Source organism: Malania oleifera, chromosome 3 (assembly GCF_029873635.1).
Source record: "Malania oleifera isolate guangnan ecotype guangnan chromosome 3, ASM2987363v1, whole genome shotgun sequence".
Taxonomy (NCBI): domain Eukaryota; kingdom Viridiplantae; phylum Streptophyta; class Magnoliopsida; order Santalales; family Ximeniaceae; genus Malania; species Malania oleifera.
Genome location: NC_080419.1, coordinates 11,542,670 through 11,569,772, shown reverse-complemented (window position 1 = coordinate 11,569,772; position 27,103 = coordinate 11,542,670).

Here is a 27,103-nt window from a genome sequence, read left to right as displayed (position 1 = left end):
GAAAATTGTTTCAACACTGGGATGAGTCAACACTCAGTAAGAAGAAATATGCTATTACTAGTTTGTGGAAAATGAGCTACCATATATCATGAAATATGTTTTCATATAAACATGAATAATTGAATACAAAAGTACAGTACAAATAATAAAATACACCACTCCTTTCCATGTTGCTTAACATAGTAGTATTATAGGTTATAATTCAAAGTACTTCTAGTGTACATAAGTATGATCCCCATTTCTGTAAATTCGTATGTACGTAATAGTAACTGAAACTGTTCCCTGTGGCTATCTGTGTGTCATGACTTACCCCCTCATGATAAGGTTGTGCGGCCCGTAGGCTGGATTTACCTAGGCTGGCCAACTAGGAAAAAATCACTATACTCCATAGGTTGATCTGCCCATAGGTTGATCTGCCCACCTCAACCCATATCTGTATGGGGAGCCTAACCTCTTCAAGGGCCTAGGTGAACTACCTTACCACGTATTATCTAAATAGGTGGTTGCACTCATAAAGTAACATAGTATTTGTAGCGATGGTACCGTGCTCTGTAGCTGCAAGTCCAACAGGGTCTGATATCATATAATATATTTCTATACATATCTATTTGATTTACCATGATTCTGAAGTACTGAAATAACCATGATGCTACATAAATTGTAACTGTATTTCATACGTAATACTAAGAACTGTATAATCATAATAATGATATTCGTATAATCATGGTATTGAGATTCATAAAATCATGGTACTTGTAAAAACCCCCAAAAAGAAATATAAAAGATTTGTGAAATGATTTCAAAAAAATAATAATAAAATATTAAAAAATAAATAATTAATTAGAAATTTAAAATTTTAATTAAATTAAATTTTTAAAAAATAATAATTAAATTTTATTTTTATTTTTATTAATTAAATGAATTATTATTATTAATTAAATAGTAATACTATAATATACATTATATATATATATATATATGTGTGTGTGTGTGTGTGTGTGTGTGTGTGTGTGTCTGTGTATAAAAAATAAAAAAAAAACAACAATTAAAGCTTCCTTTAGGAAGTATCTAAAATTCAGAATGCCCCCCCTGTTTATCTTCTTCTTCTTTCTTTTCTTTCTTTTCTTTTCTTTTCTTTATTCTTTTTCTCTGCAACCTGCAATCTCTCTCTCTCTCTCTCTCTCCTCACTTTCTCTCTCCCTCTCTCCTCGATTTCGTGATGTATTTTCGCCCGATCGAAAATCCGAAGATACCACTGGACTCCATTCGCTGCTGCCATCATTTATACCGAAGCGGATCGATGGTAGGAGCGGCGTAAGCGTATTCCCTGGGGTAAGTCATTTTTCCCTTTTTCTTTAATTTCTTACAAAATATAAGCTCAATTGACGAACGGACACCACCACGAGAATCTAGGGATGCTTCTCTACAAGTCTAGTGGGATGGAATTCTCGTGGGGGTGTTAGGACAAAACCCCAAATTTGGGGTGCGGCGGTTATTAAGGGACTTATTTTTAATTAATTAGTATTAATTTAGAAATTCTAAAATATTAAACATCTGAGATTAAAGTAGGATTTCTGAAATTTAGGACCCGGGTGAGCGCTGCGGGCGTAGTTTTGGGACCGCAGGCAAAATTTAAAAAATTAAATAGGGATGTTAAATAATAGTTTGAATATTAATTTGAGGTATATGGAGTCTAGGGAAGGCTAAATGAGTATTATTTTAGAGAAATAGATTAATTAATCTGGGGAAAATGTAAATTTCAGGAGTTGAATTTCAGGCGCTAAGGGCGTAGGATTTTAGGTCCTGAGGAATTTCTCAACATCCAGGTAAGGGAATAAACTAAAGCAGATGTTTTCCATGCAAGTTATTATTATTTATGAGCACATTTATTTTCGAAAAAGCCTATGTTATATTTGTTTATCATATATGAAACGTATGTTTGGAAAATACTGCTATTATGAGTAAAATGTATATGTACGTATGAGATGCTAGAAAATCATGATTTTAGTACGACTTTTAACAGAGCATGTGTGGCATGAATATTATTTTACGTGAAATGAGATAAGATATGAAAGTTTTTATGAGTAAAATACATTTTCAGGTATTATGAAACGATGAGTTATATTGTGATGATTTTGACAATTGTGTGATGAACGATGTATTTTCAGAATGTATATCCCTGAAACAATTTTGATGCGAGACCATATGTATGTTATCGACACAAGGCCTTATTTTATGCTATCAGCATAAGGCCGTATTTATATTATTGGCGCGAGGCCATATTTACTATGATTTCGGCACAAGGCTATATATATGATTTTAGTGCGAGGCCGTATCTATGTTTTCGGCACGAGGCCGTAATGATGTTACGTATAATCATGTATTATATGTTTTCACAACTAGGATGTTAGTTTAGTTCAGACCAGGAGCTCGGTACCGTAGCTATGAGTTAATTTTGGCATGAGGCCTTATTAGTGCTACCGTCCCACGAGGGGATGGGAGATGGATAGTCGATGTGGCTTTCAGTAGAGTGTGGACGTCCACCTAGCAGTCTGGACCAGGGTGTGGCGGGCCCATCGTACTTACAGACATATTTGATTCAGCAGTGGTCAACCAGCCATTGTCGGGTCCCGCCTTCAAGCTGCACAACCCGTCATGGGAGGTAATACATGACACCAGCTAGCTATTCATCCTGGATTTGTTTTTAGTACTACAGTTATAACAGATGATTTTATGTATGTTATGATTTATTAACAGATGTGAAAATATATGTTTACCCAGTACGATATGATGATGTTTATAGATTTATGAAATGTACTATATACGTATAAATGCATTAAATATTCATGTTGTCACACAGCTGTATTTAGTTTATTTTCCCTTACTGAGAAGTGTCTCACCCCCGAACATTAAATGATTTTCAGGAAATCCAGTGAGACCGGCGGGCTAGAGCCACCATTGAGTGATTGGAGCTTCCCTACTAGAAGGGTAAGCATTGAACTAGGATCGGGAGTTTTTGTTATTTAATCCTAGTATTATTTTCACTTTTGGAGGTTGTATATCATAACAGTATTTTAATGTTATAGAAAGTTCTGGTATTATGTTTTATGATTGGATGTGTTGAGATTTTATGTTTACTGCTGCTAGGTTTTTTTCTGTGTTTGACAGGTGTCCCCATTACCCACGGGTTCGGGTTGACCATTTTATTTATTATGTGATATTTTATGTTAAGAAATTGAGGGACGTTACAGTACTGAAATATCGTAAAATTAAAATACTGAAATATCGTAAAATATACATTCATACTATATTCATAATCAAAAGCCACACAATACTGCAATACATAATTTTCATCAACTAATAAACTGCATAATATTTTAAAAATGCCTAGCATAACATATTTCCCTTACCTGATTACTGAAAAGCCCCCTAGGGAATACTAGCCTAACACCCGCAGGGCCTCTTACAAAACACCCTGAAAACAATATATACCAGAACATAACATCAATATTTCTCCACCTACAACATTTCTTATAACAACCATAAGGCCAAAAATAGGTTAAAAGGTCTTTCCTTGAATTTGGGATGAAATCCAACTCGATTTCACCGACGATCCGTCCTGACAAACTTGAAGAGAACTCCGCTAGGAACGTCGTGGTGGCTTCAGATCGTCAATCCAGCATTTGGTGGGGCCAAAAACAAAGAGAGAAGGGAGAGGGTTCGTAGGTGAGAGAGAGGAGAGAGAGAGAGCGGAACAAGAAATGAGTAAAAAATCTAGTTTTTAGCTATTTATAGGCCGGGATTCGTAGACGAGACACGTCACCTCGTCGACGAGTCCTTCATTAAATTCGTCGACGAGACCCTGTGTTCGTCGACGAAATTCAGAGTAGCCAAAATCATCTCTCGGTATTTTCTCGTCGACGAAACCCTGTGTTCGTCTGTTTTTGTATCTATTTCTCTCCCTCATTGTTATTAAAATACTATTATTCTTCGGGTTACTACAATGCAAATTATTTGTATATTAGAAGATACAGTTTTCAAAATATGGAATATTTATTTATTTAGTTGTGTGACATGAGACATTATCAGATCAGTATAGAAATTCTACAATTTCCAGATTATTATGATTTACAGTATCAATGCACAAATATGTTTTATCAGATTTTATAGAATTATAAATTACAGTGTATATACAGACAGATATTTTATAGCATTTACAGATTACCACGATTCCCAGAATTTTAATGTAAGAACCCGAATCGTGATATATGGAATAAATAAATAAGAGAAGGGTAAAACAGTAAAATGAGCAGGCTTCGTCGATGAAGCCAGAGTTCGTCGACGAAGGCCCTTCTGTTATTTGACAAAGAAATACAGAGGCTCATTGATGAGGAGAAGTCGAGAGGTTTCGGGAAACTAGGAAATCTTAGGCTCGTCGATGAGGCCATCGCTACGTCGACAAACTCCCTTTGTTGACTCGTCGATGAAGAAGCTGCCTCGTCAACGAGGTTGGCTGAGTCAAAGGTGTTATAAATATCTTTTTGGGTTGCTTTGAAGCTAAGTTATCAAATGCTCTCTCTCTCTCTCTCTCTCTCTCTCTCTCTAAGAACTTAAACCCCACTCTCTTTCTCTCTCTCTCTCTCTCTAGATTTCTTCGTCGTACGCTGTTAGAATCGATGATTCAACGTTACTACGAGGATGAGGGAAGGATTCTCTTCGAGATTTGTGGAATGGATCTTCGTTTCGAGCGTTTTCAGGATTTGACCCAAAATTGAGGTAAGGCTCGGTTTTCATTTCCTTTTTGGTAGTTCTGTAGAGAATGGAGTTGTAAGTATGTTTTGTACTGTAATTTATAGGTTTTTGGAACTCGGTTCACTATTTAGGAGCCGTAGAGTTCGAGTTTGAATTTTTTGGGGAAGGTAAGGGGATTCTTTTTATATCAGTTATTTTTGAAATCAGATTCGGTAAAACCGTAGTTCACGGTTCTGCGTGTGTTTTGATTACTTATTTGGGGAAATCTAACGGGTAAAATTATGGGTTTTTCATGTTACAGTTTTGGGAAAAAGGGGGCATTGGGTTGTATCTCTGGTTTCGTTGGAAAACTGTGGATATATTGTGATATATATATATATATATATATATATTGTATGTAATGGAGATGGTCATGCCTTGACTTATTTAAACTGTATTTTTGGAAAATCATGATTTTTAGATTATCAAATGGGTGTGGAATGAATTGTTATATGAACATGCATGAGTTGTTATTTTCTGAAATGAGATATAGGAACGGGGTTCTGAATTGTTCCAGGTTGTGAAAGAGTGTCCGGCTCTAAATTTGAGGGTGTGAAATACCACCTGCCAGTGGCAAGAGAGTCCAGCTCTATATCCGAGGGCATGAAATACCGGTTTTTCGGTTGATCACTGAAGGGTGTGGATCCACTATATGTACCGATACAATGCCATGGGTGCCTGGGGCTACGCCATGTGTCGGGGACGCCATGTAATGCGGGCCGACTTCGGGCCGAAGGGTGTGGCGACATCGGCTTACTTAGTCATGTGTGCGTGTGTGATGAACACTATATTGGAACTATATTGAATTGTGTATGTTATATGCCATGATAACACTCAAATGCCACACACCGATATATCCTGGATCTGCCTTAGTGAGAGGTGTCTCACCCCTATCGTACGTACATGTTTTCAGGTCCTTCGAGTAACCAAAACTAGCATCCTTGTATTGGGAGTGCAATGGTTGGTGTACTACGTGAAGTACTTGTGTAAGTGCTAGGACTATATCGGGTTGTCATTTTGGGTTTTGGCTGACACCCGGGTTTATTTTTTGAATTATGGAGCTTAGACCCCTTTTGTATATACTTTGGTATGGTACAATGTATGTATAGAAGGAACATTTTCTGTTGTGTATATGTCATGTATATGAATGTGTATACAGTGTACGGGAACGCCACGGAGTCAGACCCTCATTCATTATTGTATCATTGGTGTTTTATATGATACAGGGATAGGTTAGGTCACTAATTCACCCTGGGTCCCATTACTAGGTTCGGGACGTGATATTTAAAGCCATAACACTATGATATTACAATTTATACAGTTCAGATATTACAGATAAGTTATTATAGCTATTATAGTTCAGATATTATAGTATTTTCAAAACAATTTTTGGTGTTATATTTTGGATCATGATGAAACAGTAAGATGTATATATAAAAAATAGTATTATACAGTATCAAACCCTGATGAATCAGTTCAGATATCAGCAAAGCACGGTGCTGTTGCTATTACAAATCAGAGTGCAATCACACATCTCGGATTGAGTGTAACGATCCAAAGAATAATTATATTTAAATAATAATTAAAAGAGTGGAAAATGGAAACAGCAACGGAAGGAGGCATTTGCATTCGCATTCGTCGACGACGTTACACTATGGGCTTATTGACGAGGGTACACTTCGTCGAAGAGAAAATACCGAGTGGATATTTGGGAGACTATAAATTTCATCGACGAGGGGGGGAGTTCATTGACGAGTAACCTTCTTGACCTCGTCGACAAGGTGACGTGGCTCGTCGACGAGGGCTATAGTATAAATAATGTAAAAACTCGATTTTATGCAGAAAAATAAGAAATTCTCACTCTCTTTCTCCTTCCTATGGTTTCTCTCTTCGATCTCAGTTCCGTCGTTCACTGGATCGACGATCTGAGGCCACCACGACGATCCTAGTGAAGTTCTTTCCAAATCTACTGGAGCGGATCATTGGTGAGGTAGAGTTGAAAATCATCCCTGGGTTAAGGTAAGGTCTTTTATGCCAAATTTGATCTTACCATAGTTATAGGAAATGATATTCACGGAAAATACTGAAGTTTTGTTTTGTGAGTTGTTGGTTTCAGAATGTTGCTTGGGGAACCCTACGGGTGTAAGACAAGTAGATTTTTTGGGAATTTCTTTTCAGTGTCAGGTAAGGGAATAAACTAAAGCAGTTATTTTCCATGCAAATAGCTATTATTTATCAGCAAATTAATTTTCAGAAAACATGTATTATATATGAATATTATTGAGTAAAATGCATATTTGGGAAAATACTAGTGTTATACAGGAATTACGCTTTTAGAATGAAATGTATGATTTTATTCAGCATTGTAGCATGAATATTATTTTTACATGATATGTATTATATTATGGTGATTTTATGAATAAACATGTTTTCAAGAATTATGAAATAATGCAATATGTGAAGATTTTGAAATACATGATAAATGACTTATTTACTCAAAATGATATGTATGAGATTTTCAGTGCAAGGTCATGATTGATAGTCGGTGCAAGGCCGTGTATGTTAAATGTTTCCGATGCAAGGTCGTGTATATGAAATGTTCAGCGCAAGACCGTATTTACGAAATGTTTGGCGCAAGGCCATATTTATGAAAGTATGGAAATGCTATCAATCCATTTATGTTAAATGCTATATAATCATGTACTATGTGTTATCAGAACTCGGATATTAGTTTAGTTCAGTTTCAGAAGCACGGTACCGTAACTATATAGATCAGATATCTATGTTCAGACTTGTGCTAACCATCTCACAAGGGGGTGGGAGATGGATAGTCAATGTGGTTTTCAGTGTATAGTTATAGACGTCCACCTAGCAGTCCGAACCGGGGTATGGTGGGCCCATCATACTAACAGACATTTTTGACTCAGCAGTGGTTGGTCAGCCATTGTCGGGTCCAGCCTTCGGGCTGCACAACCAGTCATGAGGGGTAATACATAACATCAGCTAGTTATTCATCCTGGGTATGTTTTTAGTATTATCAGCTATACAAGACATTTTATGAACTATATGATTTATTAGAAACTACGAAAATATTTGATTATTCAATATGTTATGATGAATGTTACAGATATATGAAATGTACTGCATATGTATAATTGCATCAAATATTCATGTTGCCACACAACTGTATTTAGTTTATTTTCCCTTACTAAGAAGTTTCTCACCCCCGAACATTAAATAATTCATTGGAAACCCAGAAAGATCGGTGGAGTGTGACCGCCGTTGAGTCGGTTGTACTACCCTACTAGGAGGGCAAGTTTAGACTAGGATAAAGGGATTTTGATGTGAGGTCCTGGGGATGTTTTGTATTTTTGGAAGATTGTATATAAACACAATATTTTGAGATATATTTGACTTTGGTATTATGTATTTTGTGGTTATGTGTTGGTGATTTACATTTACTGCTGCCAAGGTTCCGCTATATATGACAGGTGTCCCCGCTACCCACGGGTCCAGGTTGACTATTTTATTTATTTTGCTTTTCTTATATGAATTTATAAGCAGGTCGTTACATTGAGTGTGGAGGATTCCGTCAACCATGCCTGGAGAGATTGCAGACTCCTCAAAAGACTGGGTTAAGGTGGCCATTTTGATGAGGTAGATACTAGCACCGTGCCTTGGAGAGATTGTAGATGGCTGGGCTGAGGATTGGTAGAGTTACAGTTGACTTTGTAAGAACCCGACCCAAGATATGTAAATTGAATAAATGAAAGGGTAAAAAGGTAAAATTAGCAAGCTTTGTCGACGAAGCCATTGTTTTCGTCAACGAAGGCCCTCATACTCTTCGTCACTGAAATTTAGAGCCTTGTCGACAAAGAGATACCGAACATATTGTAAAAAATCAGAATAGGGTTCGTCGCCAAAGGAACCGGTTCGTCGATGAAATATGTAGATGATTCATCGACGAAGGTGCCGTCTCGTTGACAAATTGGACCAGATCAATCGTTATAAATAGGATATTTTGTTGCTTCATTGCTAAGAAACCTTAAAACCTCTCTCTCTCTCTCTCTCTCTCTCTTTCTCTAGAAATATCAGAATCTCTCCTTTCTTCGATTCTTCATTGTTCGTCGCTTGATTCAAAGATTCGATGTCACTACGTAGATCAGGGGAGGAATCTCTACATTTTTAGGAGATCAAAAATTTGTTTCGAGGATTTTCGGGTTTTGACCCAAAACCAAGGTAAGGGTCCGATTTCATTTTCATTTCGATATATTTGTAGTAGTAAGAATTGTAGTGAAGTATAGTTCTTGGATGTTTAGGTTTTGGGAACTCAATTCGTAGTTTTGGAGCCATAGAGTTCGTATTTTGGTATTCAGGAAAAGGTAAGGGGATTTTGTTTATATCGGTTACTTTTGAAATCGGGATCAAAAAACCTTTAGTTTACGATCGTATGTATGTTTTGGCTACTTGTTTGGGAAAATCTATCAGGTGAAAATTGCGGGTAGTTCAGGGTAAGTATTTGTGAGACACAGTTATGTATATGGATATACTTTGTGCATCTTGGTATGTACTATGGATTTTGGGGATATATGTATGTAATTATGGTGACATTAGAACACTGGTATTGTATTTAGGGTTTATATATTTATGCTTCCGCTGTGTTGTTTAATATGAGTTATGGACAGGTGTCCCGGTACCCCACTTTGGCCACAGGTCAATATAGTATATGGTATCAGAGATTATGGATGGAGAGTCGCATTGTGGGCCCTTCCGGGTTCAGGGCGCTATAGTTGTGGTATCAGGGCAGTAAAATTTTTGGGTTGTTACAGTTGTGGTATTAGAGCCTAGGTTGCTAGGTTTTGTAGACTTTAGTGGATAATAATACTAGAGTATAGGTATGAATCTTGATAAGGATAGGAATGGGTAGATTAGGATTTTAGTAAGTCATTACTGAAGGTTAAGATTGGAATTTGGAGTTTTGTCTCGCAACCTGAAGGCAGGAATTCTGTGACGGTCTTTTGTGATTTTCCCGAGATGACGGGTTTTAGGAAAGCCATGGCAAACTATCAACGGTTTTGTTTCTAAGCGGTGTGATTGGAACTTGAAAATGGGAAAGCTTAAGTATTTTAGTATGAGGATAGAGTGCATTTCAGGGTTTTCTAGTTAGATGAATATACCGATCATGTTATGATATAGAATTCTAAGATTGTTTTTTGTCCTATTTTCAAGATGGACCATGGGAATAACAACACAAATGTTGGAAGTAGTGGCAACGTGGGGGCTTCTAGTATGGGTGGTAGTGATTCTGATCAAGTACTGCGTAATGTAACTCAGCAGGTTATGGCAGAGATTGTACGGAACTCTAGGGAATAGGATTTCCCACCAGATGATCAGGGTTGCACTATAAAGCGGTTTATCCGAATGATTCCCCCAACTTTCTCAAAAGGAGCCAACCTAACTATTGCACTGAATTAGGTACAGGAGATTGAGAAGATACTAGCAATGTTGCACTACATTGAAGAGCAGAAAGTCCTCTATTCCACATTTAAGATGACGAGAGAGGCCGAGCGGTGGTGGTTAGCTGTGAAGCTACTTGAGGAGCAGAGGCCAGTACCCGTAGCACTGACCTAAAACCACTTCAAAGAGATCTTCTTTGATCGGTACTTCCCCGCCTTCACTAGGGATGCAAAGGTGGAGGAGTTTCTGAACCTAACCCAGGGGCACTTAACTGTGTAGCAGTATGCAGCCAAGTTCATTGAGCTATCTCATTTAGCCCCATATATGATTCTAGATGAGTCCAAAAAGGCGGTCTTACAGGTGCGGGATTTTTTGGAGTTGGTGGATAAAGCCACCATAGTAGAGACGAGTCAATAAAGAAGCGTAGGATTGGAGAGTCAGAGGAAGAGGCCCATGCCTCCTAGTTCTCATGCAGGTGCGACTTAGGGGCCTTGGAAGAGGGATGGTAGCAGTTGAAGCCAGAGATAGAAGATGGGAAATCACGCATTTCAGGGTAACCCATCATACCCTATTTACCCTAGATGTAACAAAAGGCATTCGGCGGAATGCAGGAGTGGATCAGGTACCTATTTTCAGTGCGGTAGACCTGGCCACATCGCACAAGACTGTTGGGCACCGCCAAGTAACGTGCTCACTCCTAGACAATTCCAAGGAAACAATCCCGAGGCAACTATCAGAGGAACACCACCTAGGTGTGATTCTATTCTCTCACACCATGAGATGTAGAGAATGTAGGTGACATGGTGACTGGTACTATGTTTTCAAATAAAGATGTTTTGCTATTTGATTTAGGAGCAACACACTTTTTCATATCTCTGGAGTATATCAAACTGTGTGGGATAGAAGCTCAGCTACTAGACGCCGAATTATCTGTGGTCACACCAATAGGAACAGTAGTGGTATGTAGAAAAGTTCTTAGAAATTATTCAATGGATATTTAGGGAAGGATTTTACCTGTTGATTTAGTGGTGTTTGACATGCAAGGGTTTGATGTGATTCTAGGAATGGACCGGGTAGCCTCCAATTATGCCAGTATTGATTGTTATAAGAAAAAGGTAGTGGTCAGACGTCCTGCGGAGTAGGATTACAGGTGTATTCCTCGCCGCAGATACTGTTAGCTATTTAGGATAAGAGGCTACTTCTGGAGGATGCCACGGGTACCTAGCTTGTATGAAGGAAACACCTGAGGGAGAATTAAAGTTTGAAGATATCCTAGTTGTGAGAGAATTCTTTGGTGTATTTCTAGAGGATTTACTTGAGTTGCCTCTCAACCGTGAAATTTAGTTTGCCATTGACTTACTTCCAAGGATGGCACCAATCTCTAAGGCACCCTACAGAATGGCTCCGATAGAGTTGAAGGAATTGAAGGAGTAGTTGCATGAATTACTAAACAAAGGATTCATTAGACCTAACGTGTCACCCTCGGGAGCACCAGTGCCTTTCGTTAAAAAGAAAGACAGATTGATGAGGATGTGTAGCGACTATCGAGAAATAAATAAAGTGGTGATTAAGAATAAATATCCGCTACCCCGAATTGATGATCTATTTAACCAACTTCAAAGAACACAGGTATCATCAGGTGAAAGTCAAATCAGAAGATGTTCCAAAGACGACTTTCCAAACCAGGTATGGTCACTATGAGTTCTTTGTTATGCCTTTTGAACTGACAAATGCTCCTGCTATATTTATGGACCTGATGAACAAAGTCTTCCATGAATATCTAGATCAATTTGTAGTGGTGTTTATCGATGATATTTTGATCTAATCAAGGAATCCCAAGGAGCATGAGACTCATTTGAGGTTGGTACTCCAAGTGCTATAGGAAAAGAAATTTTGTGCTAAATTCAGGAAATGTGAATTTAGGCTGGAGAAAAGTACATTCTTTGGACATGTGATATCCAGGGATGGTGTTTTTGTAGACCCAAATAAGATAGAGGCGGTAGTGGAGTGGGCAAGACCAAAAACTGTTTAGGAGGTTAGGAGTTTCTTGGGTTTGGCAGGGTACTATTGCCGGTTCATGGAAGGATTTTCTAAAATATTGGGTCCTCTGACACGGTTGATGAGGAAAAATGTAAAGTATGAGTGAACTGATGACTGTGAGCAGAGTTTTCAAGAATTGAAGCAACAACTCGTCACTTCTCCAGTTTGACTATCCCATTAGGAGATGATGTGTTTGTGATTTAGAGTCATGCATCTTAGAAAGGGCTTTGGTGTGTTTTTATGCAATAGGGGAAGGTCGTGGCATACGCTTCTCGACAACTCAAGGAGTATGAGAAAAATTATCCAATGCATGATTTAGAGTTGGCGGCAGTGGTATATGCATTTAAAATTTGGAGGCACTACTTGTATGGTAGAAGGTGCGAGATCTTTATGGACCACAAAAGCCTTAAGTACTTTTTCACACGTAAGGAATTGAGTATGAGACAGAGAATATAGCTGGAACTGATAAAGGATTATGAATGTACCATCAGTTACCACCCAGGCAAAGCTAATGTGATAGCTGATGCATTGAGTCAGAAGTCAGTGAGTGCATCAGTATCAGCAGTGGTAGCTCAACATCAAATTAGGATGGATCTAGAAAGATTTGGTATGGAATTAGTAGAGGGAAATCATCAAGTGTTCATTGCTAATCTAGTAATTCAACCCACTTTGCTAGAGATGATTAAGACTGCTCAGAAGAAAGATATAGAGTTTGTGAAGATTATGGATAAAGTGCGGAGTGGATTGAGGATAGATTTTAATATTTTAGATGATGGAGTTTTTAGGTTATGCACCAGACTATGTATACTTGATGATGCTAAAATTAAAAGAATTATTCTAGAAGAGGCACATCGCTTTTTGTATACAGTGCATGCAGGAAGCACTAAGATGTATCGAGATCTGCAAGAATCTTTTTGTTGGAATAATATGAAGAGAGAAATTGCCCGATACATGGAGCAATACCTTACATGCTAGTAGGTGAAGGCTGAGCATTAGAAACCGGCAAAACTATTGCAACCACTTCACATTCCAAGATGGAAGTGGGAGCACATCTCCATGGATTTCGTCACGGGGTTGCCACTAGCACTGCATGGGCAAAACGTCATCTAAGTAATGGTAGATCATTTGACAAAGACTGCCCATTTTCTTCCAATCAAGGTTAACTACTCCATGAATAGGTCAGGAGAGAGAGATAGACTTCATGGTGTGCCCGTGTCCATCATATTAGATTGGGACCCATGGTTCACATCCCAATTTTGGAAAAGTTTACGAAGAGTTTTGGGTTCTCAGCTGACTTTTAGTACAACGTTTCATCCCCAGACTAATGGACATTCAAAGCAAACGATTTTGATAGTGGGAGATATGTTGTGAGCTTGTGTGCTGGATTTTGGAGGCATTTGGATACAGTATCTGCCACTGGTTAAGTTCACTTATGACAATAACTACCAGGCTAGTATCAAGATAGCACCATATAAAGCATTATATGGTTGGAGGTGCCGATCTTCATTGTATTGGGACAAGGTTGGTGAAAGGAAAATTTTGGGGCCATAGATCATACAACAGACTTATGAGAAAATCAAACTCATCCGAAAAAGAATTAAAACAACTCAAAATTGACAGAAGAGTTATGCTGATACCTATAAGGTAGCGTTACTCCCGACATTGTCGAGGATCCATGACGTGTTTCACGTGTCTATGTTGAGAAAATACATCCCGGATCCTTGCATGTAATAAGTTATGAGTCACTGTAACTTAAAGATACTTTATCCTATGTTGAAGTTCAAGTTCAGATCTTAGACCATAAGGAACAAGAACTATGTACCAAGAAAATTCCATTAGTGAAAGTATTTGGGCGTGATCACACAGTGGAGCAATCTTCATGGGAACTAGAGGAGGAAATGCATCAAAGGTACCCACACTTATTCAGAAGGGCCCAGTGTTAGCCAGATAAATGTGATAGTTCAGGTAAATAATTGTTTTAACTATTGACTTGTATAGCGTAGGGTAGTTGGTTATAACTCAGTTGTTTTTGGTTTTAAATTATGAATGGTTTATGGGAGAGTTTTTTTTTTTTCTATTTGTAATCTCCCAGAAACCTTTGTTGTAACCACGGTATTCCTCCGCCATAATTGAGGGTTATTAATAAATTTGGGATAAGGCCGCTATATAGGTGGCCGCTGGCTCTTTCTAGAGTTGGGTAAAACATGTAAGTGATTTCCAAATAATGGTATAAGAGTTAGTTAGCAAATTTCGAGGACAAAATTTTTATAAGGAGTGGATGATGTAGAGGCCCAGAAAAATAGTAATAAAAATAAAAGCAATAAAAAGAGGGAATTTGGTTTGGTGCAGACCAAACCATCGACGATTTGGTGGAGCTCAGGAAAACCATCGACGATTTTGAATTATCGACGGTGAAAAACAGTTTGGTTAAAGACCAAACCGTCGATGATTTCCCTGTCCAAGGGCAGCAACCTCTAAAAGGGACTTAAGCTCATTTTGTTTAAAAAAATCTCTCTCTTTCTCTCTCTAAGGCTACGAAATCTATCTCTCTCTCTCTCTCTCTCTCTCTCTCTCTCTCTCTCTCTCTTCAATTTCTCTCTAAATCTCAGCCAAATTGAAGGATAAACGTCATTTCAGAATCCTAGCTTCGATCCAAAGCATTTTAATCGGGGTGAATTCGTTGCTTGGGGATCGTAGGCACCACTCCAAGGACAAGGAAAGGGGAATAGATTATGTCAGATATTTTTAGAAATTTAACCGATTAAAATGAAGTCTATGAATACGGGATTGTTGGCATAGGAAAAATGATAATTTGGTATATTATATATATGTGTGTATTTGGGAAAAACTAGGTATTTTGAGTTAAGTAAATCCTAGAAGATGGTTATACGTTTATTTCTCAGTAAAATATATTTTTCCCATGCGGTTATTATATCATTAATTATCACTCAAAATGTGTGCATGAGTATGATTTTTTTTACTATGATTAAACATGATGGTTTTTATATAGTAATGAAATGATAGTTCAGATGACTTTATGCCGAGTTCAGACAGCTTTATGCTAAGTTATGAAATGATAGTTTTATATAGAGATATGATATGAAAGATTTTATACAAAATTGTGAACATGTTAAATTTTATACAGACTTACAAAAATGAGATCATGTTACAGTTTTATTATATGAATTGTATTATGACTCACTCGAAAAATGAGCAGCTCGGAAGTTATCCCAAGTATAGGAGTTATGTCGTGTAATATTTAGCCCAAAGGCTAGATCGTCTCCTCAGGGAATGCAGTTTCATCTCAAATTTTACATGTTTCCAATCGAAAATAAAAGGTTACTTAACTCAGTTTAGATTCGGTATTTTCAAAATTGTTTAAGATTTCTTTTGACAAATTAAACAAACATACAATTTAAACCCTAATTCTAGCATGCACTGAGTTAAATAACAAAAATGGAAAACCTATGTCTAATTAGGCAGACAGCGAAACACACGTTAAATTTCGAAATAGAAAAAACGGTAACTATAACACGTAATTAAAACACGTAATAATGGAACTCACACAAACACAAACGCAAACGATAAAAATCGAACCTTTTAACAAAATCAAGAATTTGAATCAAGACCAAACTTAAACGCAAACATGAACTCAACAAAAATTTAATGCTTAAACAACTCAAACGATAACTAAACACGATAATAAATGAAAACTTTAATAAGGCTAACCCTAAACTAATTGCGCTTCAACAAAGATTAAATTTTATAAAGGACAACTAATTTAATTTTCAACAAACAAAATCATTTTTTTTTATTTTTGTATTTTGTTCTTTTTTTTTCTTTAGAACCAGACCGGACCTTAGTAAATTAATTAAACAACTCGACTTGCTAATTAAATCTACCACTAAACGTAATGGAGAGAAAATAGATAAATAAATAACTTCAATAATAATAAAATACCTTAAACAATGTTCAACATCTAAAAATTCAAATCAACTTCAATAAAAATTTAACAATATTCAACTAACTAAAAAAAAGAAAAGATGAGAGAGAGAGAGAGAGAGAGAGAGAGAGAGAGAGAGAGAGAGAGAGAGAGAGAGAGAGAGAGTCGTGGGGATGGTGGCTGAAGACAGCAGTTGCAACAGCCGTGGCTGTGGATGGCTGTGGCCTTGGGTCTCCTCATGAGCAACAGCAACAGTAGCGGCTTCTGGTGAGGCTGGAGTAGCAGGAGGCACAGGTGGTTGCAGCAGATGAAGATGGAGCAGCTCTCGTCGACTATGGAACAGTAGCAGCAGGTAGCTAGAATGGTGGTCAGAGTAGAGGGCTGAGCTGCAGTAGCTTCTTGGGTGGTGTAGAAGGAGGGCTCACGAGAGAGTAAGAGACTGAGGGAGAGAGAGAGGCCTGGAATGCCAGAGTTGCAGGAGACAAGGGAAAGAGAAGGAGAGAGTAAGGGAGAGTAGGGAAGGAGAAGGAGAAGGAGGAAAGGGGGAGAAGAGGGAAGGAGAGAGAGAGAAACCAAGAGGAAAGGGAAGGAGGTTAACCAAGAGAGAAGAGGGAAAGGAAGGGAGAGTGAGAGAGTAGGGGAGAAGGAGAGGGCCACGGGGGCTGCCTCTACTGAAGAAGAAAGAAAGAATAAAATAAATAGGGAAGAGGGAGCCCTACTCCCATACGCCCACATGAAGACCTGAACAAGTGAATCTGACACGGCTGCATGGGTTGTTCACATCAGTATAATTTGTATATATATTTATTTTCTTTTCCTTCCCCTTTTTTGTTTCTTGGCGAACAAGGGTGATTTTGACCCTTTTGGAGCCCGTTTCGCTCGAATTTCAAAACACAGAAGTTATAGATAATCTTCTCAACTTTCTCTAAAATTTTGAATCGTCTTGATCAGAGCTCGAACGAAAAATTTATACGAAAATTATGAACTGATGCCAGTTTTAGCTCCTGATAATTTTCTTGCAATAAAAAAATGTCAAAAATTCATCAATTGTTCCATAAAACCCAAATATTATAAATAAGACACTGTGTTAAAATATTGAGTGTTATTAGGTATTTAATTAAATATATACACCTTAATGTCCGAATTAAAATGCCTAATTACACAGTTTAAGCACGTAATCAGTAGCAAAACCCTAATGAACTAGTTATGATTCAGAGCATGGTACCGTAGCTAGTATTAGATGCAGTGCAGCCACACTATTAGGAAAGTGTAGGCGGATGGCAGTCGATTGGCCCTTGAAGTGATGTATTGCAGGGGCAAGTTACCCACTAGGTCCAGACTAAGTTGGGTGGGCAATCGTACTTCAAACATAACATTTTTGACTTAGCTTGGTAGGCTAGCCATGGCTAAGTCTAGCCTTCAAGCCACACAACCCGATCATGTGAGATTATACATGATGTTATATGATAGTTCCATCAGGGAAATTCTTATAATATATATATATATATATATATATAGATTTATGGAAACATGATTATCTATTAAGTTAAGGTATGTTTGAGTAGAAAATATGTATTTAAAACTATATAGGTGTGAGTTATGGTATATAAATGCCTTTTTCAGTTAAATTTAAATTAATGGTTATGTTTTGCTTATGTAAAAACTCATATGTCACACACTGATGATAATATATTTGTCTTACTAAGAAGTGTCTCACCCCAATAATTTCAACATTTCAGGAAATCCAAGGAACCAAGCGTAGTGAACTCCAGGGCAGGACTAGATAGGGTAGTTCAGGGTAAGTGCTTATGAGACGTAGTTATGTATATGGATATACTTTGTGCATCTCGGGATGTATTATGATTTTGGGAATATATGTATGTAATTATGGTGACATTAGAACTTTGGTATTGTATTTGGGGTTTATATATTTATGTTTCCATTGTGTTGTTTAATATGAGATATGAATAGGTGTCTCGGTACCCATGGTATTAGAGATTATGTATGGAGAGTAGCACTCCAAGCCCCACCGGGTTCAAGGCGCTACAATTGTGGTATCAGAGTAGTAAAATTTTTGGGACATTACAAGTAGTGATTGCACCAACACAATATTGCCAAAGCATATGACCCTTAAGAAAACTGCACATAGCTTGAGACTGAGATAAATAATTCCTAGTCCCCTTCAATGTAGTATTGATGGGGCAAGGAAGAAAAATATCCTTTTATCCATTTAGAGAAACAATATGCAAAAACAGACTGCAAAAATGAAATCTACGCTAAAAACTTGGTAAGGGAAAAATCAACCCTAGGAAAGTCAATGGTCAACGGTCAACGCTCTGGGGGGGGGGTCAATAGTCGATAGTGTTGGTGTGGCGTGCTGACAAGATAGACTGATGTGGCAGGCTAACATGGCAAGCTGACGTGGCGTAATGACGTCAGCTAGGGCAGACGTGGATGGATGAAATAGGTGTGGGCGCGTGGAGCACGTGTAGGTAGCAGGCGATTGGCACGTGAGGCGTGTGGACTCTGAAGTAGAACATGGTGGCGGCGTGTGCAGGCACGAGCACGCTCCGATGACGCCCTAGTTTCCACCAATGAGTAGATTGGTGAATGACGATCTTGATGGTACCTGAAAAAACTTGATCGGAGTGATGAGCAAGGTGGCGACAGAGGATGCAGTAGTTTGTTGTGTGGGTCCTTGATGGCGGCGAAAGCGTGATAGGGAAGGAGCAACGCCAAAAAAGCAAAACTGCTAAGAAAAGGTCAGAGCAGTGGCTCTAATACCATTTTAGAAATACTGAACAAGTATTTTTGTGTTTCTTGTGTTTAAGAGTATATATGGGTGCCTATTTAGATAGGACGCACGCAGTATTGTACAAGTAAATAGGAGTGCAATACAAGTGCAGTACAAGTAATAAGAGTGTAATACAAGTAGTACAAGTACAGTACAAGCAAATAAGGGCTGGGCTTCAGCCCAAAGCCTAATACATGTTAACAATACAATATAAAAGCAAATGAAAGAGAGAAGGGAAGAGAAATGCAAACACTTTTTATAGTGGTTTGCAATCAAATTATGTCCACTCTCTCAAGACCAATCATCTTTAGGTTCAACTAAATCCCCTTACTTTCATAGCGGCAAGGACACCACTTAAACCCTTTTTTTTTTTCGCAGATCAAGGAAACTAAATCACCTTGATTTCATGGGGATAAAAACACCAATTAACAAGAGATTACAAATGAAAATTTCTTCCAATGAAGGCTATACAAACTTAAGCTCACACAAGTAACTCTCAATGAATAATCAAATAAAAACTCAAGAGTTTTCTAAAGTATTTTTCAAAAATGGGCAAAATAAAGAAGAAAGTGAGAATAAAAGAAAACTAAGGCTAAAGCACTTAGACATTCAATGTGTGTATTTTTTTTATATAATGTTTTCAAAGTTTAAGAGGGAATATATATACACTTGGGATGAAAATTAGTCATTTTCTACCTGTTGGAGCCTTTCTGGCTTTCAAATTAGTCGACATCTAATAGGGTCCGATTGATCGCCTATTAGCCATTAGAGAGGGAAAAAAATATACCATTGGACACAAGATGTTGCAAACCAATCGATCACATTTAGGAGCCAGTCGACCACCTCTGGCCTATGTTTAAGATCGGTCGACCTCCCCCTGGGGCCAGTCGACTATCCCTAGCACAAAGTTGGATTCAATATACTTCTTTTTTATCTCCTTTGTCTAGTTTTAGTCAATATGTGCTATGCCTCATGTTTTCTCATGATTTTAAAAATTAAAGTACAACACAAATAAGACAAAAAAAGTTAAAAAATGAATCAATCAAAGTCTTCAAATATCTTCTCTCAATTCTTCAACTTCTTCTCTTAAGTCTTCAACTTTAATGGTTTTACTCCTATAGAACAAAACTTAAACACCAAACCATTAGTGCACAATAGTTTACTATCATCAAAACAAAGTTAATAAAACCTTGGGGCTAGCACAATGTGTTTTGTTCTAACATGATATACTTGATTCTTTAATAATTTATTGACACTCTAGTTGTCACAACACAAATGTATAGTTTTATGCTCTATGCCATGTTCTGTTGCTAATCCCTTCAACCACATGGCCTTCTTTGTAGCCTTTGTCATTGCTATGTACTCTACCTCATGATAAATAATTAAACTACTAACTGTAGCATGGATTTCCAACACATAGGTTCGCTTGCCATATAAAGAATTGTTACTTGAAGCAACTAGCAAGAGTTGTTCATCGTTTGAACTATTTGCCACCACACTTATTGTTCTATATCCTTGATCTAGACTTGATTTACCTTTCTCCTTATATTGCTCCCTGGATCTCCTTTTTATATGCTCGGCCTTGGCAACCATGCTCTCCAGTTAATGGTCCTCTTTGTTGAATCTCCTCCTAACCTAATTTAACTTGAGAACCCTAGAAACTTGTTTGCAACTTAGAGTGGATTTCCTATAGATTAGTATTGTAACCAAGTGTTCAAATAAAGAATGAAGAGAAGATTATGACATCAATGCTTTATCATCATCTTTAATCCTTACATCCACTTACAGAAAATTGTTGAGAATATGATTGAATTGATACATATATATTTATTCAAATCCCACTCCCAAACATAACTTAAATAAATAGTTGATCTACAATTTGAAAAAAAATTAATGAATAAAATGTTGAAATGAGTATTACAAATATTAATGTACAATGATTTATATAATTAAATAGAATTGAAAATAATAAATAATAAAGACACTTCAAAATAAAATAAAAAATGAATTTTAATAAATATCAAATTTAGAAGAATATAATAAAAAAAATTCTTACCTCACTAAAAATTACTAAATACTTAAAGAACAAAATATTATTCTCATGTTTTTTCACAAAAATTGCATTCATTTTGCAATTGCTTCATTTTTCATCTGGTTTTTTTTTTTTTTTTTTTCATTGTGCGTGCAAACTATAGCTTTCAAAATAGAATCTTCAAAATTCAATATGTACACAAAAAAAAAAAAAAAATGTAGTTAGAAGTAAATTGATCCTATTTATTTTTAACCCAATTGAGTTGCGATTTCTCTTCTATTCATTGTCATTGGTATAAATTAAAGTGTTAGCTTCTTATATCATGACTAATGCTTTTTTTTTTTTTTTCAATTGATCATTTAAGTGAGACCCATTCTCCAATGGGCTCGGTATTTCCAATATTATTAGAGAGGGTAGTTGGCTAGTTTTGTATATAGGTCCAACATCATAATTTTAAGAGAAATTACTAGTCTAGACTTTCTAAACCCATAACATTTTAAGTAATTAATAATTTTTTTAATTTTGTGGAAAATATAATTAATTGTTTAAGTATGATTTGTAATCACAGACAAGATTTTAAAGGTGCTCATTTTTATGGATTTTGCTCAATTTATTTTTAAGGAGCCCACTTTTTTTAGACTATATAATAGGAAGTAACTCATTTATCATCTTATACATAAATCATCCCTCCTAAAGTTCAAATTTAGGACTCATAGCATGAAAATTTCAAACTTTAATCATTAGATTTTTTTTAGACAACTTAAATTATTGTCTAGCTACAATTTATGTTCACATGTGTCTATATACCTTAGTTTAATTTTGAATTTTTGTGTTATGATTAAAAAGAACTTTATTAATCTTTTTGTACACCTACAACTGTACAAGGCCATCCTTTTATAGGAGGAGGCATACAAGGGTTCAAGGGTATTTTAGGGAGAGACACTAACATCCCCGCTCAAACTCAAGGTAGTATCGAAGATGACATCTGGAGTTTGCAAACTAAAACACGATGACGACCAGGTGGATGAGATTTTGTGAAGATATCAGCCAACTGATTAGCCGAAGGAATTGACAAGAGGCGAAGTGTCCCATCCTGAAGATGATGACGCACAAAATGATAGTTGATCTCGATATGTTTGGTGCGTTCATGAAAGACATCATTTTGAGCGATCTGGACAGCACTATGATTGTCACAATAAAGCAGAGTGCTCGAGGGCTGAGGAGCTCCCATATCTTGGAGAAGCCAACAAAGCCAAAGAAGCTCAGAAGTAGTATCAGCGAGAGCCCGATACTCAGGCTCAGTGCTAGAGCGAGCAACAAAAATATGCTTTTTGCTCCGCCAATAGATAAGAGAGTCATGAAGTAAAAGAAGAAAACTAGTGGTAGACCGACGATCAGTAGGGTCCCCTGCCCAATCAGCATCTGAATAAACTTGTAACAACAAGGATTAGTGAGAGAGAAAAAAAAAAGGCGATGAAATAAGGTGCCCTTCACATATCGTAAGATGCGAAGAACATCTGCATAGTGAATAGACCGAGGAGCCGACATAAACTAACTAACAAGGTGCACCACATAGGCAATGTCCGGTCTTGTGACAGTGAGATAAATCAAGCTCCCAACAAGCTGTCGATAACAAGTGGCATCGGGAAGGAGCTCCCCATCAGTAGGACGAAGTTTGATGTTGGGCTCCAACGGACTATCAGTTATCTTACAATCGGTGAGGTCGGCACCTGTGAGAATATCATAGGCATATTTGGCTTGGGTCAAAGAGTAGCCATCAGAGGTAGGAGACACTTCTAAGCCAAGGAAGTAGTGAAGGGAACCGAGGTCTTTCATCTTAAACTGTTGACACAGAAATTTCTTAAGCTCATGAATACTAGAAGTATCATCACCAGTAATGATCATATCGTCAATATAAAGTAGTAGAAGAGTGATGCCAGTAGCAGTGTGACGGGTAAAAAGAGTTGAATCATAGGGGCTAGAGCAAACCCAAGTTGGGCAATAGTGGAGCTGAACTTGGCAAACCAAGCGCAAGGAGCTTGCTTAAGCCCATATAAAGCACGACGAAGACGAAAAACCTGACCAGGAGAATGAGGATACCCAGGAGGGGGCTACATATATACCTCCTCAGCCAAATCACCATGTAAGAAGGCATTTTTCACATCCATCTGAAATAAAGGTCATCACCAAGCAAAGGCAACAGCCAAAAGGGAGTAAATGGAGGTAATACAAGCAACAGGGGCAAATGTCTCCTCATAATCAATGTCATATTCCTAAGTAAAGCCCTTTGCCACTAAACAAGCTTTATGTCGTACTTCAGAACTGTCGGAGTTTGTTTTGCGTTTATATACCCATTTGTTCCCAACTACAGTCTTACCAAGAGGCAGGTCAACCAGGTCCCAAGTATGGGTTTTGTGAAGTGCGTCAAGTTCTTCAGACATAGCTTGCTGCCAAACAGGAACAGAACAAGCTTTGCGATAACTGCAAGGCTCGTGAAGGGAGTCAAGAGTAGAAAAACAGTGAAAGTCACTAAGATAGGTAGGAGGTTCCCTTACCTGACTCGAACGACGGACATCCAAATCAGTGGACTCAAGCGATGCGGAAGCAACGACAGGATCATCAGACAGTCCAGGTCTGGAAGCGGCAGACGCAGAGGGATCACCTGATGAGTTGGCAGGACCTGTATTAGAAGAGAAAGCAGGAGAGGGATCGAGGGCAGGATTAGTGAAAATGGGGGAGTATGAGAGACAATCGGAAGAAAATGGAGAGATACTAGCGAACATTTTATGTTCCCAAAACTGAACATGCCGAAAGACTCGAACACGCTTGGCTATGGGGTCATAGCACCGATAACCCTTGTGTTCAATGCCATAACCAAGAAAGCAACATTGAGCGAGGTTCAAGTTTTGTATGTTCATGAGGTGGAAGCAAAAAAAAGCAAGCACAACTAAAGACTTTGAGAAGAGAATAATTAGGTACCTTTCCATAAAGAGCCTCATATTGGGATTTATTGGAAATAGTAGGGGTTGGAACCTGATTAATAGTGTAAACAGCGATAAGAGCAGCTTCACCCCAAAAGGATTCTGGGACAGTTGTAGAGAAGAGTTGAAAGTGAATAGTGTCAAGAATGTGACGGTGCTTACGTTCGGCACGACCATTTTTTTGGGAGGTGGATGGACAGGATCGATGGGATAAGGTGCCGACCTCTCGAAGTTCTTCAATAAAAGGGGTAGAATTATATTCCATGGCATTATCGGACCGAAAGACTTTAATGGTGTGAGGAAACTGAGTTTTAATCATCTTCTTAAAGTCACGAAAGCATTAAGCAACTCAGTGCAATCATGCAAAAGATAAATCCATGCATACCGAGAGTAATCATCAATAAAAATGACAAAGTAATGAGACCCACCTTTAGTAAGGACAGGAGCAGGTCCCCAAATATCAGAATGAACCAAATCAAAAGGTGCAGAAGACAAATAATTACTATCATTAAAAGGTAAATCTGTCTGTTTCCCAAGTTGACAAGGCATACAATCAAAATGTTCAAATTTAACATGTCCTAAGCAACCACTAGAAGCTAAAGACTGAACACGAAACAATGGGGCATGACCGAGACAAGAATGCCAAACACTAGAAGACACCGTAGCAGAAAGAGACGGAGGAGAACACGAATAAGGAAAATGCAGAGAAGTGAGCTCGAAAAGGCGACCAACTTTACGCCCGGTCCCAACAAGCTGGCCCATCTTTGGATCTTGCACATCATAACCTTTGTGAGAAAAGGTTAAGATCAAACCACATTCAACAAGTTGACCAACAAAAAAGTGATTGAGAGACAAGTTAGGCACAACATATGTATCAGGAATAGAAAAAGTAGAAGTAGAAAGATGACCAAAATGACTAACAGACATATGTGAACCATCAGCAGTAGAAATTAAGGGAACAGAAGTTAAAGACTGCTTATGTGTTACTAAAGAGGAATCAGAGGCCATATGATTGCAACAGGCAGAATCAATAAATCAAGGTGTAGAGGTACCTGAGGAGACTGATAAGGCAGTAGAAGTGCGAGATAGAACCTGGGTGATAATTGCCTCAAGGTCAGCTGCAGAAAGAGACGACAAAGGAGGTGCAGAAGATGGAGCAGAAATTGAAGAGCTAGTGAAGACAGCAGCAATAGGCTTGGAAGAGTAAGAGGCCTTAGCCTTGAGAGCATCCTGAGCATCCTTGGCCTTCTTCTTAGGACAATCGAAAATACGGTGATCGTCTTCCTTACAATAGTGGCACTAGCCATTGAAACGACGTGATTTAGAAGATGCAACAGCTATAGCAGGAGAAGCCGGAGTAGAGGAACGAGATGGAGCAGTAGCTAAAACCATATCGGTAAAATGAACCTGACGAGTTTGTTGGCGTGTCTCCTCAGCAATGAGGTCCGCAAGAGCAACCTCATGCATAGGAAGACGAGATCGATGTAACAAAGAAGCTCGAGTATTCTCAAATTCATCCCGGATATGCATCATAAAGTATATAAACTGATGACGACCCGATATGCAGCAAAAAGTTTAATCGACTGCTCATTAGAAAAAACAGGGTTAGCTTGAGAAAACTGATCCCAAAAGCCACTAACCTGAGCATGAAACTCGACAATAGATTGTCCAGGTTCCTGACGCATATGGGAAAGCCTAGTTTCCAACTGAAACTCGAGAGCAGCATCACTACCACAGTTGTATCGTTTGGCCAAAAAATCCCAAGCAAGTTTGGCATTACAAAATTTAGGAAGTAGACTATGAATAGTAGGAACGAATGTATAAATAAACCAAGAAAGATTCTTACAGTGAGTACTTTCCCATTCATCAAGAGCCTCTCAAACTCTTCTGTTGATTGCGTGTCAATTTTCGTGGGGTTTTTTTTTTCTTCCAGTAACAAAATGTCATAATCTCCGTCCAATAAAAAAAACTAACATTTGTTGGGCTCATGCATTGTAGTTTGAGCCATTCAGAACAATCTCTATAGGGCAAACAACATCAGTTAAAGAGGTCATGTAGACAAAAAAAAAAAGGATGTAGGGGCAATAGAAAAAACTGAAGCACAATAATAAAATTAATCAAGTCTTAGTGTGATGCAATGACAATAGCAAAAATTGAAGCACAGTAATAAAATTAAACAAGCCTTAGCGTCTTGGTTGTGCCTATGTACGGGCTGCAAGTAGCTTGTCAGTGCTGAGGGACACACAAGTTGGATAACCTTAGGCATGATAGTGACCCGCTTGGTGTGGAGTGCATAGCCCAGAGAAAGCTTCAAATTCACGAACAAGAAATCGTGCTAAAGTTGAACTAGGGGAGAATGGGAGGGGTAAAGAAAGAATCAAAAAAGGGATCAAATTTTTTTCTATACACTCTCTTGCTCTCGCACAAGGGGAATACAAATATTTTATGTACTCTCTCTTGCTCTTGCACAGAGGGAATATAATGGCGTCCTCTGCTCCATCGGCCGAAGAATCCTCCCCGATGGAGCCCGTGGTGGAGGCAACGGGATCTCAAACGCAAGTTACAGCTTCTACAGTAGATGCAGCATCGCTTGGTTTCTCAATTACTGTCAGAGCGTTGAATTTCGATTCTATAGTTCGAGTTTGTGAGGTCTATGTTCTGAGGCGTTTCAAAGGTGGGAACTTCTTCAATTGGTTTGTGGAAGAGGCTGGGCTGGGTGTATATATGCAGATATGATCAAACAGATACTCGGGAGGCTTCCTCAAAAACCTTCCAAGTCCTCGCACAATGATATGAACAACAGTGAAGGAGGGGTAGTGCGATCGTTGCCGCTCCAAAGGATCGTCCGAAAATGATTAGCGATGACGAGTCTGAAGCAGAGCTCTAATGGAGACAGCAGACAACGAGCAAGAAATGACGGAGACGACAGCGAGCAGGAACAGGGACGACGTCGAACGGGGACGATAGCAAACAGAAATAGGGACGACACCGAATAGGGATGATAGTGAGCAGGAACGAAGGCCGAGTAGGGGAAAGAGTTGTCAGCGAGCAAGAACGGGACCGGA